The 12,144-nt window shown below is 33.4% G+C and overlaps 1 protein-coding gene across 1 annotated transcript in view; it reads right to left on the reverse strand.

The window, feature by feature from the left end:
* LOC124360240 overlaps nucleotides 1-6,853 on the reverse strand; it is a 177,440-nt gene extending 170,587 nt beyond the window's left edge. Inside the window, exon 1 of the mRNA XM_046813675.1 lies at nucleotides 6,729-6,853. The gene's annotated coding sequence lies outside the window, so the exon portion shown is untranslated. The remainder of the gene's footprint in view (nucleotides 1-6,728) is intronic.
* Nucleotides 6,854-12,144: the final 5,291 nt, after the last annotated feature.

Here is a 12,144-nt window from a genome sequence, read left to right on the forward strand (position 1 = left end):
TTCTATATTCAAAACATGTAAATATATCATTAGGTCCACACAGTAACATACATGATGGTATACATGGGTTTTATAAACTATATAAAGCGATGATGGTATATAGGGCGTGCCTATGATTAATTAAATATGATTAGTTTATTGTATAATATTTAAAAATTACGTTTGCTATTCAGTTTTATTAATTTTTTACTGCAATAAAGAGTTATTATTATTATCATCTTGCACTAACTAGTTATGCAATTTACCGATGAAGTTTACTTTAAACTATTTATGCATTTGTTAACTTGTCACATTTCATACTATTAAAGAATGTATTCTGACAGTATTAAATTGCCGATCATTATTATTAGCTGTCGAATAATAAATGGAAAACAAAATTTGAAAATTTGGTTGTAGGAAATTTGAAAATTGGCATAGCTTTAGAGAACATACCAAATTAGTCTACTTTATATACACCTAATATTACATTCCGTTATCTATTACAAATAAGGCTTGAGTCCCATTATAAACATCTGTTGATAGCAAGTACGAAATACCTCCGGTATTTTCAAATATTTATCTTAATTGAAATTTTTATACACAATAAAGCTTCTAAAACATTTAAAATCTGGTTAGGATACAAATATCGTCCTATACATCACTGCACTATCACAATTCCTTCGGAAAATTTGGTCAAACTGTTTTCTTTTTGTATACGATACTATACAAGCATTGTTTGTATACAAGCTAACAATGCTAAAACTGCGGTTTGTGGCACGCAGAGACGGACAGATTCGTATGAAGCAGTGGGTGAACCAGTGATAATCGTTGAACAATAGGCGAGGGTAGTAATAGGCTTTGCTGTGAGCGAATACATTATATCCTTCAACGATATTTGATTGTTTCGATTGCCTTTGTTTTCATCACTGTGCAGGATAATTAACGACGATCTCTGATACGGTACCACAATCAGCACTCTGACCGCCTCTCACCGTGAACAACAAAATATTCTCTTCGTTTTTCATAATTTCTAGATATATTTCTTTATGTTTGTCAATCAACTTCTTGAAAATCAAGTATTCAATCTGCATAAGACGTATGATAGGTTTGATTTATGTAGTACCTGATTCAATTTAGAAGATATACCCGAGAGACTTCGAAGCAATTGAGATCTAGACAAGTTAACACCGATCCAACATTACTGTACGCAGAGAACTCTATCAGACCAATCGCCAGCAATAATAATAAAATTATTTTACATTATAAATACCGTATATAACCTATATTTTACACCTTTCGTTTTTACTATTATTCAAACATTTCAGATAAAAGATTTATATTTTTGAAATAGTTTATAAATTTGATAGAATTTATAAATTGAATTATTTTATTAAATCAGTCAACCGCAGCTTTGCACGCAATTTTCCTGTAAATTACAGAGTCACCATATACTTTTTAAGTGACATATCAATCGCCTGAGTTTGGCCATTTTATTTCCAGATCCATTTTAGGATAATTGGACTTAAACTTTTGGTATTTTTCCTTCAATATATATATATATATATGATATTTTTTTTTTTTTAAATTAAATAAGGCTATTGCCATTTATATAATTTAATGTAAATAAAAGTCGTTTGACAGGTATTTGGTCTTCCGATCATATGTTAGTTTGCTTATTTAAACGCATATGTGACAGATACGGCCAAATACAAAATAATTGAATCGGAAAAAGTAAGCGCTCTGTGGTGTAATGGTAGCACATTCACCCGGCAAGTGAGAGATCCGGGTTCGACTCCCGGCGGAGCAAGTACTTTTTGTGATTCAATGTTTATTGAAATTATATATATATATATATATATATATATATATATATATATATATATATATATATATATGATATACCATAATATATATGTATATATCTGACACTGTACAGTGTTCGCTATAACATTCAATTTCCTTAGTCAAGCCTTAAACAAGATAAGGGTACGTCACACCATGTATCGCGTAACAGGCCTCACTGAGGTTGCTTGCTAAATGTAAAATCTATAGCTCATTTCATTCTCGAGAAGTTCGGCAGACTGACAAACAATCATACAGAAAAGGAATGTTACATTCCCCGACAGACCAAAGAAAAATTGTGTCAGCCTTCAAATGACGCACAGTCAAATCCCATGGATGGACATACACCATCATATAACACATCTTGTCTATGTAGAAAAGAAGTTTCGTGCAATATCTAAAGTCAATTGATGAAATATATTTCTAATTAATTGCCACATAATACCTTAACACTTTCATTCGTTACATTCGATACATTTCTAGCAGTGTTAAATTAATAAAAGTTACGGTGAGCTAAGGACGTTGAAAATTGGCTTAAAACTCATTTCTCTTTACTCAACATGTAAAAATTTAACGTGTTAAAATCAAGTTTTACTCAATTTGTGTCACATTTATTTATTCTACAATTTTCTCGTTGCAATCATGATTATTCATAAGACCGAAGTGAAGGTATCTGATCAGCCAAATCCAATGAAATTACTTTGACCATCATCGAATTCGATGTTGCTAATTTATAAATGAGGCTTCATGCAAAATGTCGTCTATAGGTGAGTTTCTTTTCAAGATATCGTGCGGACAGATAAACAGAAATACACTTTTTCTAACCCCACGAATAATAGGCTTCGCTAATGCTCAGCCAATTATATAAATTTGTATATACTTAACCAGCATTGTATTCCTCGTTATTTAAAAAAAGGACGCCCTTCTGCAACCCAATGGCTCTTTATTAGTTAATATTACCAAATCTTTCTAAAAACATATTGGTTTTAATTATTAAAAGATCTGCAGGTGCAAAAGATCTCTTTCCTCATTTTATTATCTTGAACAATACGGCCACCACTAATTCTCTCATAGTTAGATAGAATAATAGTAAAAATAACAACACAATTCCTCTACACACACATTAAAGTAATGTTTGCGACTGAAAGTGCATGCATAATGTACTCACCTTGAATTATCAAATTTAAATACATAAGTTGGTTAGGAATAATACAAAATACACAACTTTATGTATATAAAGTGAAAGCATACATTAATTTAATCAGACAATGGAAATTGCAGAAATTAACTAAATAAACAAACAAACAGAAATAAAATATAAGTTTGTTGAAGTTGCCTATATTTTTCATTTTTAAGATTTCCTTACTAACTTCCATGACTGTATATCGTTCATCTTCGTATTATAACAGTTCATGAATAGATTCATTGGTTCAGACAAGCAGATGACAACGATTTGCTTATCAACAGTTTACTTACTACTTTGATCACTGTCGTATTTATGTAAATAGGTAAAGGCAGGTTTTCACTTCTGACCGTAGCGCCAAAGACATGTCCGTTGCTCTGATTAATGAAAAGCAACTCTGGCTTTCCTACTCAAATGTTATGGTACTCAAATGTTTTATTTTTATGGAAAAACTATGGTCTAAATGGAATAAAAATCATTAATTAAATTAAAATGATACATGTCAGTAAGGAGGTTTGTTGCTGTTACAAATAACATTTATACTACGTGAAATGTACTCTTGAATAAACAAAAGCAAGAAAAAATGTTTGTGAAAAACATTACAATTTATTTTAGAAACTCGATTACAATATGTTTTTATACTACTCACGCATAAAGGATGAGTGTGAACATCTTTTTAATTCATAAAGTTTGGGAATTTGGGGAATTAAAAACTAATTGTTTGCGTGATAAGAAACTTATAAACTCCCTATTTGGATGCACTGCCAGAAGTTCGCGGGAAATCCAAAATCCAAGAATAAGCTAAATAGAGATTTAACGGTGTTGTTGGCGAAAACGTAATAGAAAAAAATACAATTTGAGCAATTCCAAATTGGCTTATATTTTAGATTTTTGAATCCTACAGAATAAATAGATTATACTGTTCACACTCACATTCTTGATTGTCCTTAATTTTGAGTTTTTGTTTCATAATATGATTAAAACCTAAAATGTCTCGAAAATTGTATTTATTATTTGTATGTATTGCAATGTATTATTATGCAAATACTGTATTATATTAAATTGATTATAGTAGGCAACAGCTATGCTGACTCGTCACTAAATAGTTGAACCATTTTTCTTAGAATCACTTCCCTTTAACTATTCAAGGACCTGAAGAACGTATATATTCATGGAATTAAATTAAATTATAGATGGAAAATAACATTTCCCTAACATAAGGAGCAACAGAAAGGTAACTTTAAAGAATATCTGTTATCTCGTATACCTTTACTGATTCCTACACCTACTAGGAAGGAGTTGATGAGATTGGCCTGTATTTTGGAATTTGGGTGAAATAATAACTCTTGTTTAATGTCACATCTACTCCCATAACTGTGTTAGTGCTCAGCAAAATCTTATATTAACCTATTCGGGACTGAACAATTGTTCACTTGGACTCCAGAACTGAATATTTTATATAGTTTAAAGTACAAAACTTGTAAACTTTGCACAAAACTTAGTGTATTGTATAAATATTATGACCACTAATGTCGTTTAGTGTTGTTGCTGAATAAAGACAAAGTTTTATTTTTTAATAGACACATATTTACAGTATTTACACACTTTTTCATAGGCATTCAGTAATTTTTGGGGTTGTGGTCGATATCGCTATCATTATCGGTACTATGAGACATTTTACGATTATCAATTATTGTATATTTTACTTACTCTCACTTTGTTTAATACCACTTGCTTTCGACACATTTAAATAGGTTTTGTAAGATTATTTCAATTTATATAAATTGGGTATAAGTGGGTAACATAAATTTAGAGACAGCCTGTATTAAAAACACAATTTACAAAACGATGATAAGTTGTTATTTGGTTATCAATCTAACAGCTTCCTCGCGGCTATGGACGCACATAAATATAGAAAAACTTAATCTGTAAGTAAAATATTATTTTTACAAAAGTACAAATGTTAGAGAATTATTTTATTACAAGCGGTTTTTCAAACACAAAACGACAAAAACAGGCTTTAGCAATCAATAGTAGGGACTGCGATCAGCTTTCGTTACCAATCCGACATACAAGTAAAATACACGAGCATAAACATAGAATATACGAGTTTCAAATAAAATATTGTACATAAAATCACAATATTTGATTTTTGTTAATTACCTAAATTATTTCAACTACTACGATAATGCTCGTAACACAAAACTTGATTCGGCACTTCCGTTTCCCTTCCTGTGGGCAATCTCATTACCCTCGAAAGGGGTAATATGCAAATACGTACGACTGAACAAATTGCGTACAAATTTTCTAAAAATTTGAATGTAGCGTAGGGTATTTCTTGATTGACATTACCGTCAATGAATTCGTTTCAAAGTGGTAATGGTAAATAGTAAACATTTATTGGATTTATTGGATTATGGATGAAACTCATCGAAATATTAAAACAGTCTTACCCAGTGGTTACAACTGAAAAACTCAGCAAAACAAATACCATTAAGTAATTATTTTTAGTTGTGTTTATTTAGTAAGCTTTATTATACCGCTGTTTTCATAAATCATTGTGTAAACATTATCCAACTGTTGCTGAGATCCCACTCTCTTTGGTTCGGATACTACCAGTATATATTTCATGAACATTGTATATTTCTTGTTTTGTATACTTGTGCACGCCCAAGCATATAGTCAAAATTGAAGGTTTTGGAATTTCATTAAAGTTGCGCCGTAAATACCAAATACTAATATGAATTGTTCCATCCCATTTATTTTGTTTTCAATTTTTAACATGGTAAAGTATTACCACTTTTAGATTAATAGAAAATAAACTAATAGATTTATCTTTGTTATTTTCACAATACATGAATGCATTCTATAATGATCAATTAGTGTTTAAAGAGATTTTTGCATTGAATATAATTAATTACATAAACACCAAAATCACTTTAATTTATTTCAATTTTTTGCTCAATCATTCCTTTTAGCGTGTTTACAAAACATATAATCCTATTTCAACTTAACCACGTAGATTAGAGTGGGAGGGTTCTGTATTAAGCGTTATCATAAACATTACAAAGTAAGAGCAAAATGGTTATGTTCACTTCAAATTATTCTTTATATTTATTTCCTTCAAGTAATGAAAGTATTGTTTACATATTACATCACACTTCTGCCTAGTTTACTGAGCCGATGCTCTCTGTTTATATAACTTCTCATAATTTCTGTTACAACATAATCGTTGTAATAACGTTTCAATAACAATTAAAATCACAAACCCGTTTACAAAAACTATGATAAAAACTATCTGAATACAAAGTAAACCACTGTTTAACAATATATATAAAAATATATACGAAGTTTCGGGGTACAATTATCACATAAGAGCTTCGATTCTTCATAAGGACAATTATAGTACGTAAAAAAATGAAAAATAAAGAGATCTATGAAATTTCTGTATTTGTGTATGTATATATAGAGAGATTTTATGTAACTAAATAGATCTTTGAGTAATCTGCAGGCTTTAATAATTGTAAAAATATAAAAATATTTATAAAATCTCACTTTAGGACGTGATTATGAATGGCAAGTCCCAAATTAATCTACACATATAACTCTGTTATTCTAAGTTTTTTTTAATTTTTGTAGATACTCCATATACATCCATATTCACTGACTGACTCTTCAGACATGTCGGAAGTACATAAGGAACACATACTAAACTGGCAGGTACCTTAGGAAGCGACCGCTTGCCGGATATTCTGTACAAGACGAGTCTTGCAGTGAGAATATAAAGTCGTGGAGTGAGCGGAGTGTGACGTAGGGCAGAGAGCAGTTTACATGGCTGTGTCGCGGGGAGCGCGGACACACTGACTTGAGTGAGTTACACCTACCTGTAGAGCCGCCACCCCCACACCACCCCCTCCACCCCTGGCATACTTCACTTCACAGCTTCCACCTGATTGGTCAGCAGCGGCGTTCATTGTTGGCCAGCTGACTAATTACTTTGGCGATCACCTTCATGCAACGTCTCTACAATGTGGGTGTTGTCTCCCTTTGTTTCACTTTCTTGGAGGAGGTTTTGTGCGCGTGTAAAAGGATGAGGATGGATAAGTAATAGGTTACGTTTCCTTACTGAAGATGTTCCCCTTATAGACCACCTTATCTCGGCTTCATTGTGTCAAATATAATGTGAACCTGTACAAGTTTGTCAATTTAGATCATAGTTAACATGAAAGAAGTGTGAATCGTGTTTTACAATAATTGCCATTCTACCTCTCAGCTATAATACACAAACTACTTCCTATTTAGCGTTTTTGTACGAGTTCGAGTATTTAGTACAAGGACTGGCACAGTTCGGTATTTAACTTAAATTTACGTATCTTAACGAATAAAAAATACCAACCATCTGCGTCTATAAATAAACCGATACAACGAGTATTAAAGGATCTGATAGAACGAAAATGTTATCGCACAGACTTACAGATAGATGGACTCCCCTTTTTACCCTTACCCCCCCACCTTTACCCCCTTTTTAGGTATGCCCTTTTTTACCTTTTGACCCCAGAATTAATAGAGCTTTTAGTCAGACCAAAAGGTACGTAAAGTTTTAATCTCTAAATAATTTCTATCAAAACCCATCTATCCCATAGTCGGGTAGACCGACTGCCTGTTGACCTCTTGACCCCAAATCAATAGAGTTCTGACTTGTACCAAATCGAACCTATGTATCAAGTGTCAGGCCTTTCAATCAAACTAACGCACAGAAAGACAGACTGACATATGGGCTCTGTTAGGTTCTACTAGTTCACTAAATGAAGTGACTTTGATAGAAGTACTGTATCGATAGTGAGAGTATACTGATACTCCAGTTCGCTGATCTCACATGTTTGTTCATCTTCTGCCTCTGTTGTGGGAGAAAGTACGCTTTGTTCGTTGAACATTGTTTCGACATTGGAAAGCCTACGTTTATTGTTTCTCGGCAACGCTGTTCATTCATACTGTATATGGTACTTTTTCTACAGCAAGAGAAGTGAATTTTCCGTAGCTAAACTAGAACGTAGCATCAAACGCTGCATAGTCTTATGACAAGTTAATATGATAACTTTGTTATTCAACTTCTTTGGAAAGGGACTGAGAAATAAAATTAACACCGTTTTCAAAGCCGTAAGACAAGTAATAAAACATAGTTGTTTTCCTCACAGTTAATTGAATACATATTTTTTCTTAATATGGCCTTTTAATGCTTTTAGACATCTAGTGAGATTTCTAGACGAGATTGTAAGTGGAGAGGAAGAGTCTCCCAACAGTCTCAAAGGTAACTGGAGACATTATTGTTTTTGCAGCCCAACTGGAGATCGTACATCTCTTAGTCATCCATTTACATTATATAAAGATGCAACGTATTTGTTCTGAAATCGACAGAATAACTTTTCTTAAGACAGAAATGTATCCTCAGTCGCACTAGTTTTGACGGGAGTCAAAATGAAAAGGTATCGAATATGTTAAAAACCAAATGACTAATGTTCTCACAGGACATATTTTTTAGCTTTACACACATAAATCCAATTGACAGACACGTAAGTAATAGTTACCGTTTATTGGCGTAAGCAAACGAGATAAAGCTACTAAAATGACTTGAAATCTCGTCTGATTCTTACATTACGTATCCTACATCTCTGTTAAAGTTAATGCGCATAAAAAATTCAAATTCAAATTAAATAACACACCTTACTGGTTTTAAGTGTGCCAAATTAAAAAATAATCACCTTTGAAAATATTTATCATTTGGTTTTTTAACCCTTTCGCTACTGTCCCATTTTGGCCTTTACAAAAAACTGGCGTAATTAACAGTTAATTTCTTTCTGAAGGGAAGTAAATCTTCTTTGTAATTTTCACGGAAAATAAGGTTGTGTTTTAAAACACGGATTGTTTCTCCTCTCTCGAAGTCAAATGAATTGGAGTCGGATTTTTACACCACTTAACACCTCAGTATAGGAACATCTCAGTCGGATTTGGGATCCCTTACATGTTTGTTCCGAAGGTAAGACAAAATGGAGTTTGAGATATACCCTTCATCTACTAAAATTTTAGAAAACAATATTGAGCACAGTGAGACTGTGTACATGTAATCAAATAGCAATACATTGGAGACTAAAAGCAATTTTTATACCATAAAATAGTCGAGGGGATATTGCATCCGTTTTTTACTAATAAGTGATAAGATACTGAATAGTTATACAAAAATTGATTCGTCTCGAATTCGATTCGTCTATTCAGCTAAGGAGTTCGTGCGTTGAAGCAACAGATTTTCGCTGCAACACACACACATCTTAGGACAGGATGTGGATGGTAAAAATGAAACTATAACATTACCGCATTTTGCAAATCTGACTTTGTCTTTACCCTTTTGGACTCGAAAGCTCGTAGAGCACGGTCACCCTTTTGGAATCTAACTTTGATAAAATTGATATAATTTCAAGACTTTATTAAGGAACTTGGGTGATTTTCATTGGATCGTTTTTTTTCATTAATCTGATCAGGATCTTCAACGCAAAAACCTAATTACAAAGGTTAGCAATTTTTATCATTTCCATGATCCAGTTGGTCACTTTGCAGTGGGTTGAAGTAGCGATGCCGCAGATAACAATAGTATACAGTTTAGTAGCAACTAGAAAACAAAACACGTTTTACATTAGAATCACGCAGACAATAGCAATGTGCGCTCCAGCAGAGTAGACTACTCATATTCTCCAGCCAATCTCGAAAGTAAGGACAAGATTTATCATTTGCTGTCACGAGATAACATTTATCTGCGTTAAATAACCATATTGCAGATAATGTTATTCATCAATAGATACTAAAATCAACCTCCCTGGAAAGTTACTATCTATGTATTAAAAAGTTATTCATCGAGACTGTTATCTGCATTTCTATATGCTCTGTACCTAAACATGGTTTAATTTAAGTTATTATTAATTTGATTCAATATTAGAAGATTAAAGTATTCATCTTGTATAGTAAAATATATTTTTTGATGTTCAAGTAATGGTTGCTTAATTATTGGTTCATTCAACCAATTAGTTTTAAGCAATACAATTATAATTGTTCAAAATAATGTTTTTATTTATTGTAAGGTTATTGTCCTATTAATATTATAAATGAGAAAGGTTTTGAAAATGTTTGATACTGAATAAGCCAACCCCTAATGGACAGATTTGGACGAAATTTAGTATGGTGCATTACGTATAAGAATAAAGCATAGATGTAATTTATTTATTCCAATACAACACCCACAAATACTTTAATTTAACTTAATTTAAAACACACGTACAGTATTAAACGTAAGACAAGCAATATATTCAACAATCATAATAGTATTAATATTCAATCGGGGCGGCCGAAACTGTGTGCGGACATAATTTCAAGAACCGTATGACGTACATAGTAGGTATTTATCACCGATAATGGTCTGTTGAAGAAACCAATTTAGGATTTGTATGAATTTAGGATCTTTCACTATATTTCTTATACCAGAAGTATATTAAAAGTATCAGAAGTAGTTAATTTTTGACCGAAAAAGGTTTCTCATTACTACGTTTGGGGTTTTTTCAAGGCAACAACGCAGCCTCAGCTATGACAATGGAAATGTCTTACACCAGAAGTAGGTTACAAAGGCCGGATGTATACGCATTTTGACCAAAGTAAGTCTCCGAGATGTACGTTTATATATTATCTTGATCAAGGCAAGCTCATCTGTACCACCGTAAATACATTTAACTAGAAATGAAATGTAAACTGTCGGTGTAGGCAGTTTTTGTACTGTAGTAAGCTTCTAAAGTCCAATGGATTATTTTCTTAATAATTCGCTATAAAATTTCGAACAAAGCCTCAAGTTTTTTGTTCTATTATAAAAGAATAATTTAATTTAAGTAAGCTAGAAAATAAAGTATTTAAGTTGTTTTTGTTAAGATTTTTAGTCTCTGGTGGAACGAGGACAAGTCGGGTAGTTTGTTGTTGATGCCTGGCTATGTAGTAAGGAAGGGATCGTGTGGGCTTAAAAGCTCGCCCCTACAGAATTCTGATTTAACTGAAAACATCCGTCGTATCGATGCCCTGCGCATGTGAGTAGAGCTTTAGTGGGACGAAAACAAGTTCGGTAGTTTGTTGTCGATGTCTGGTTATGTAGTAAGGAAGGGTTCGTGTGGGCTTAAAGCTCGGCTCTCGCCCCTACAGAATTCTGATTTAACTGAAAACATCCGACGTATCGATGCCCTGCGCATGTGAGTAGAGCTTTAGTGGGACGAAAACAAGTTCGGTAGTTTGTTGTCGATGTCTGGTTATGTAGTAAGGAAGGGTTCGTGTGGGCTTAAAGCTCGGCTCTCGCCCCTACAGAATTCTGATTTAACTGAAAACATCCGACATATCGATGACCTGCGTATGTGAGTTAGATCTTTAGTGGAGCAAAACAAGTTTGGTGGTTTCTTGTTGATGTCTGGTTATGTAGTAAGGAAGGGTTCGTGTGGACTTAAAGCTCGGCTCTCGCCCCTACAGAATTCTGATTTAACTGAAAACATCCGACATATCGATGCCCTGCGCATGTGAGTTAGATCTTTAGTGGAGCGAAAACAAGTTTAGTACTTTGTTGATGATGTCTGGTTATGTAGTACAGAAGGGATCATGCGGGCTTAAAGCTCCGCTCTTGCCCCTACAGAACGCTGATTTATGCCTGTTTTATGCGGATCTGAGGTAGTTTGTTGATGATGTCTGGTTATGTAGTAAGAAAGGGACCATGCAGACTCTGAAAGCTCGTCTCTCGCACCTACAGAACGCTGATTTAACTGAACACAACCGACATATCGATGCCCTGCGCGTGTGAGTTAGAGCTTTAGTTGGGCGAGAACAAATCGCGTAGTTTGTTGATGATGTCTGGTTATGTAGTAAGAAAGGGACCATGTAGACTCTGAAAGCTCGTCTCTCGCACCTACAGAACGCTGATTTAACTGAACACAACCGACATATCGATGCCCTGCGCGTGTGAGTTAGAGCTTTAGTTGGGCGAGAACAAATCGCGTAGTTTGCTGATGATGTCTGGTTATGTAGTAAGAAAGGGACCATGCAGACTCTGAAAGCTCGTCTCTCGCACCTAC

The sequence above is a fragment of the Homalodisca vitripennis genome, chromosome 4 (genome assembly GCF_021130785.1).
Source record: "Homalodisca vitripennis isolate AUS2020 chromosome 4, UT_GWSS_2.1, whole genome shotgun sequence".
Lineage (NCBI taxonomy): Eukaryota > Metazoa > Arthropoda > Insecta > Hemiptera > Cicadellidae > Homalodisca > Homalodisca vitripennis.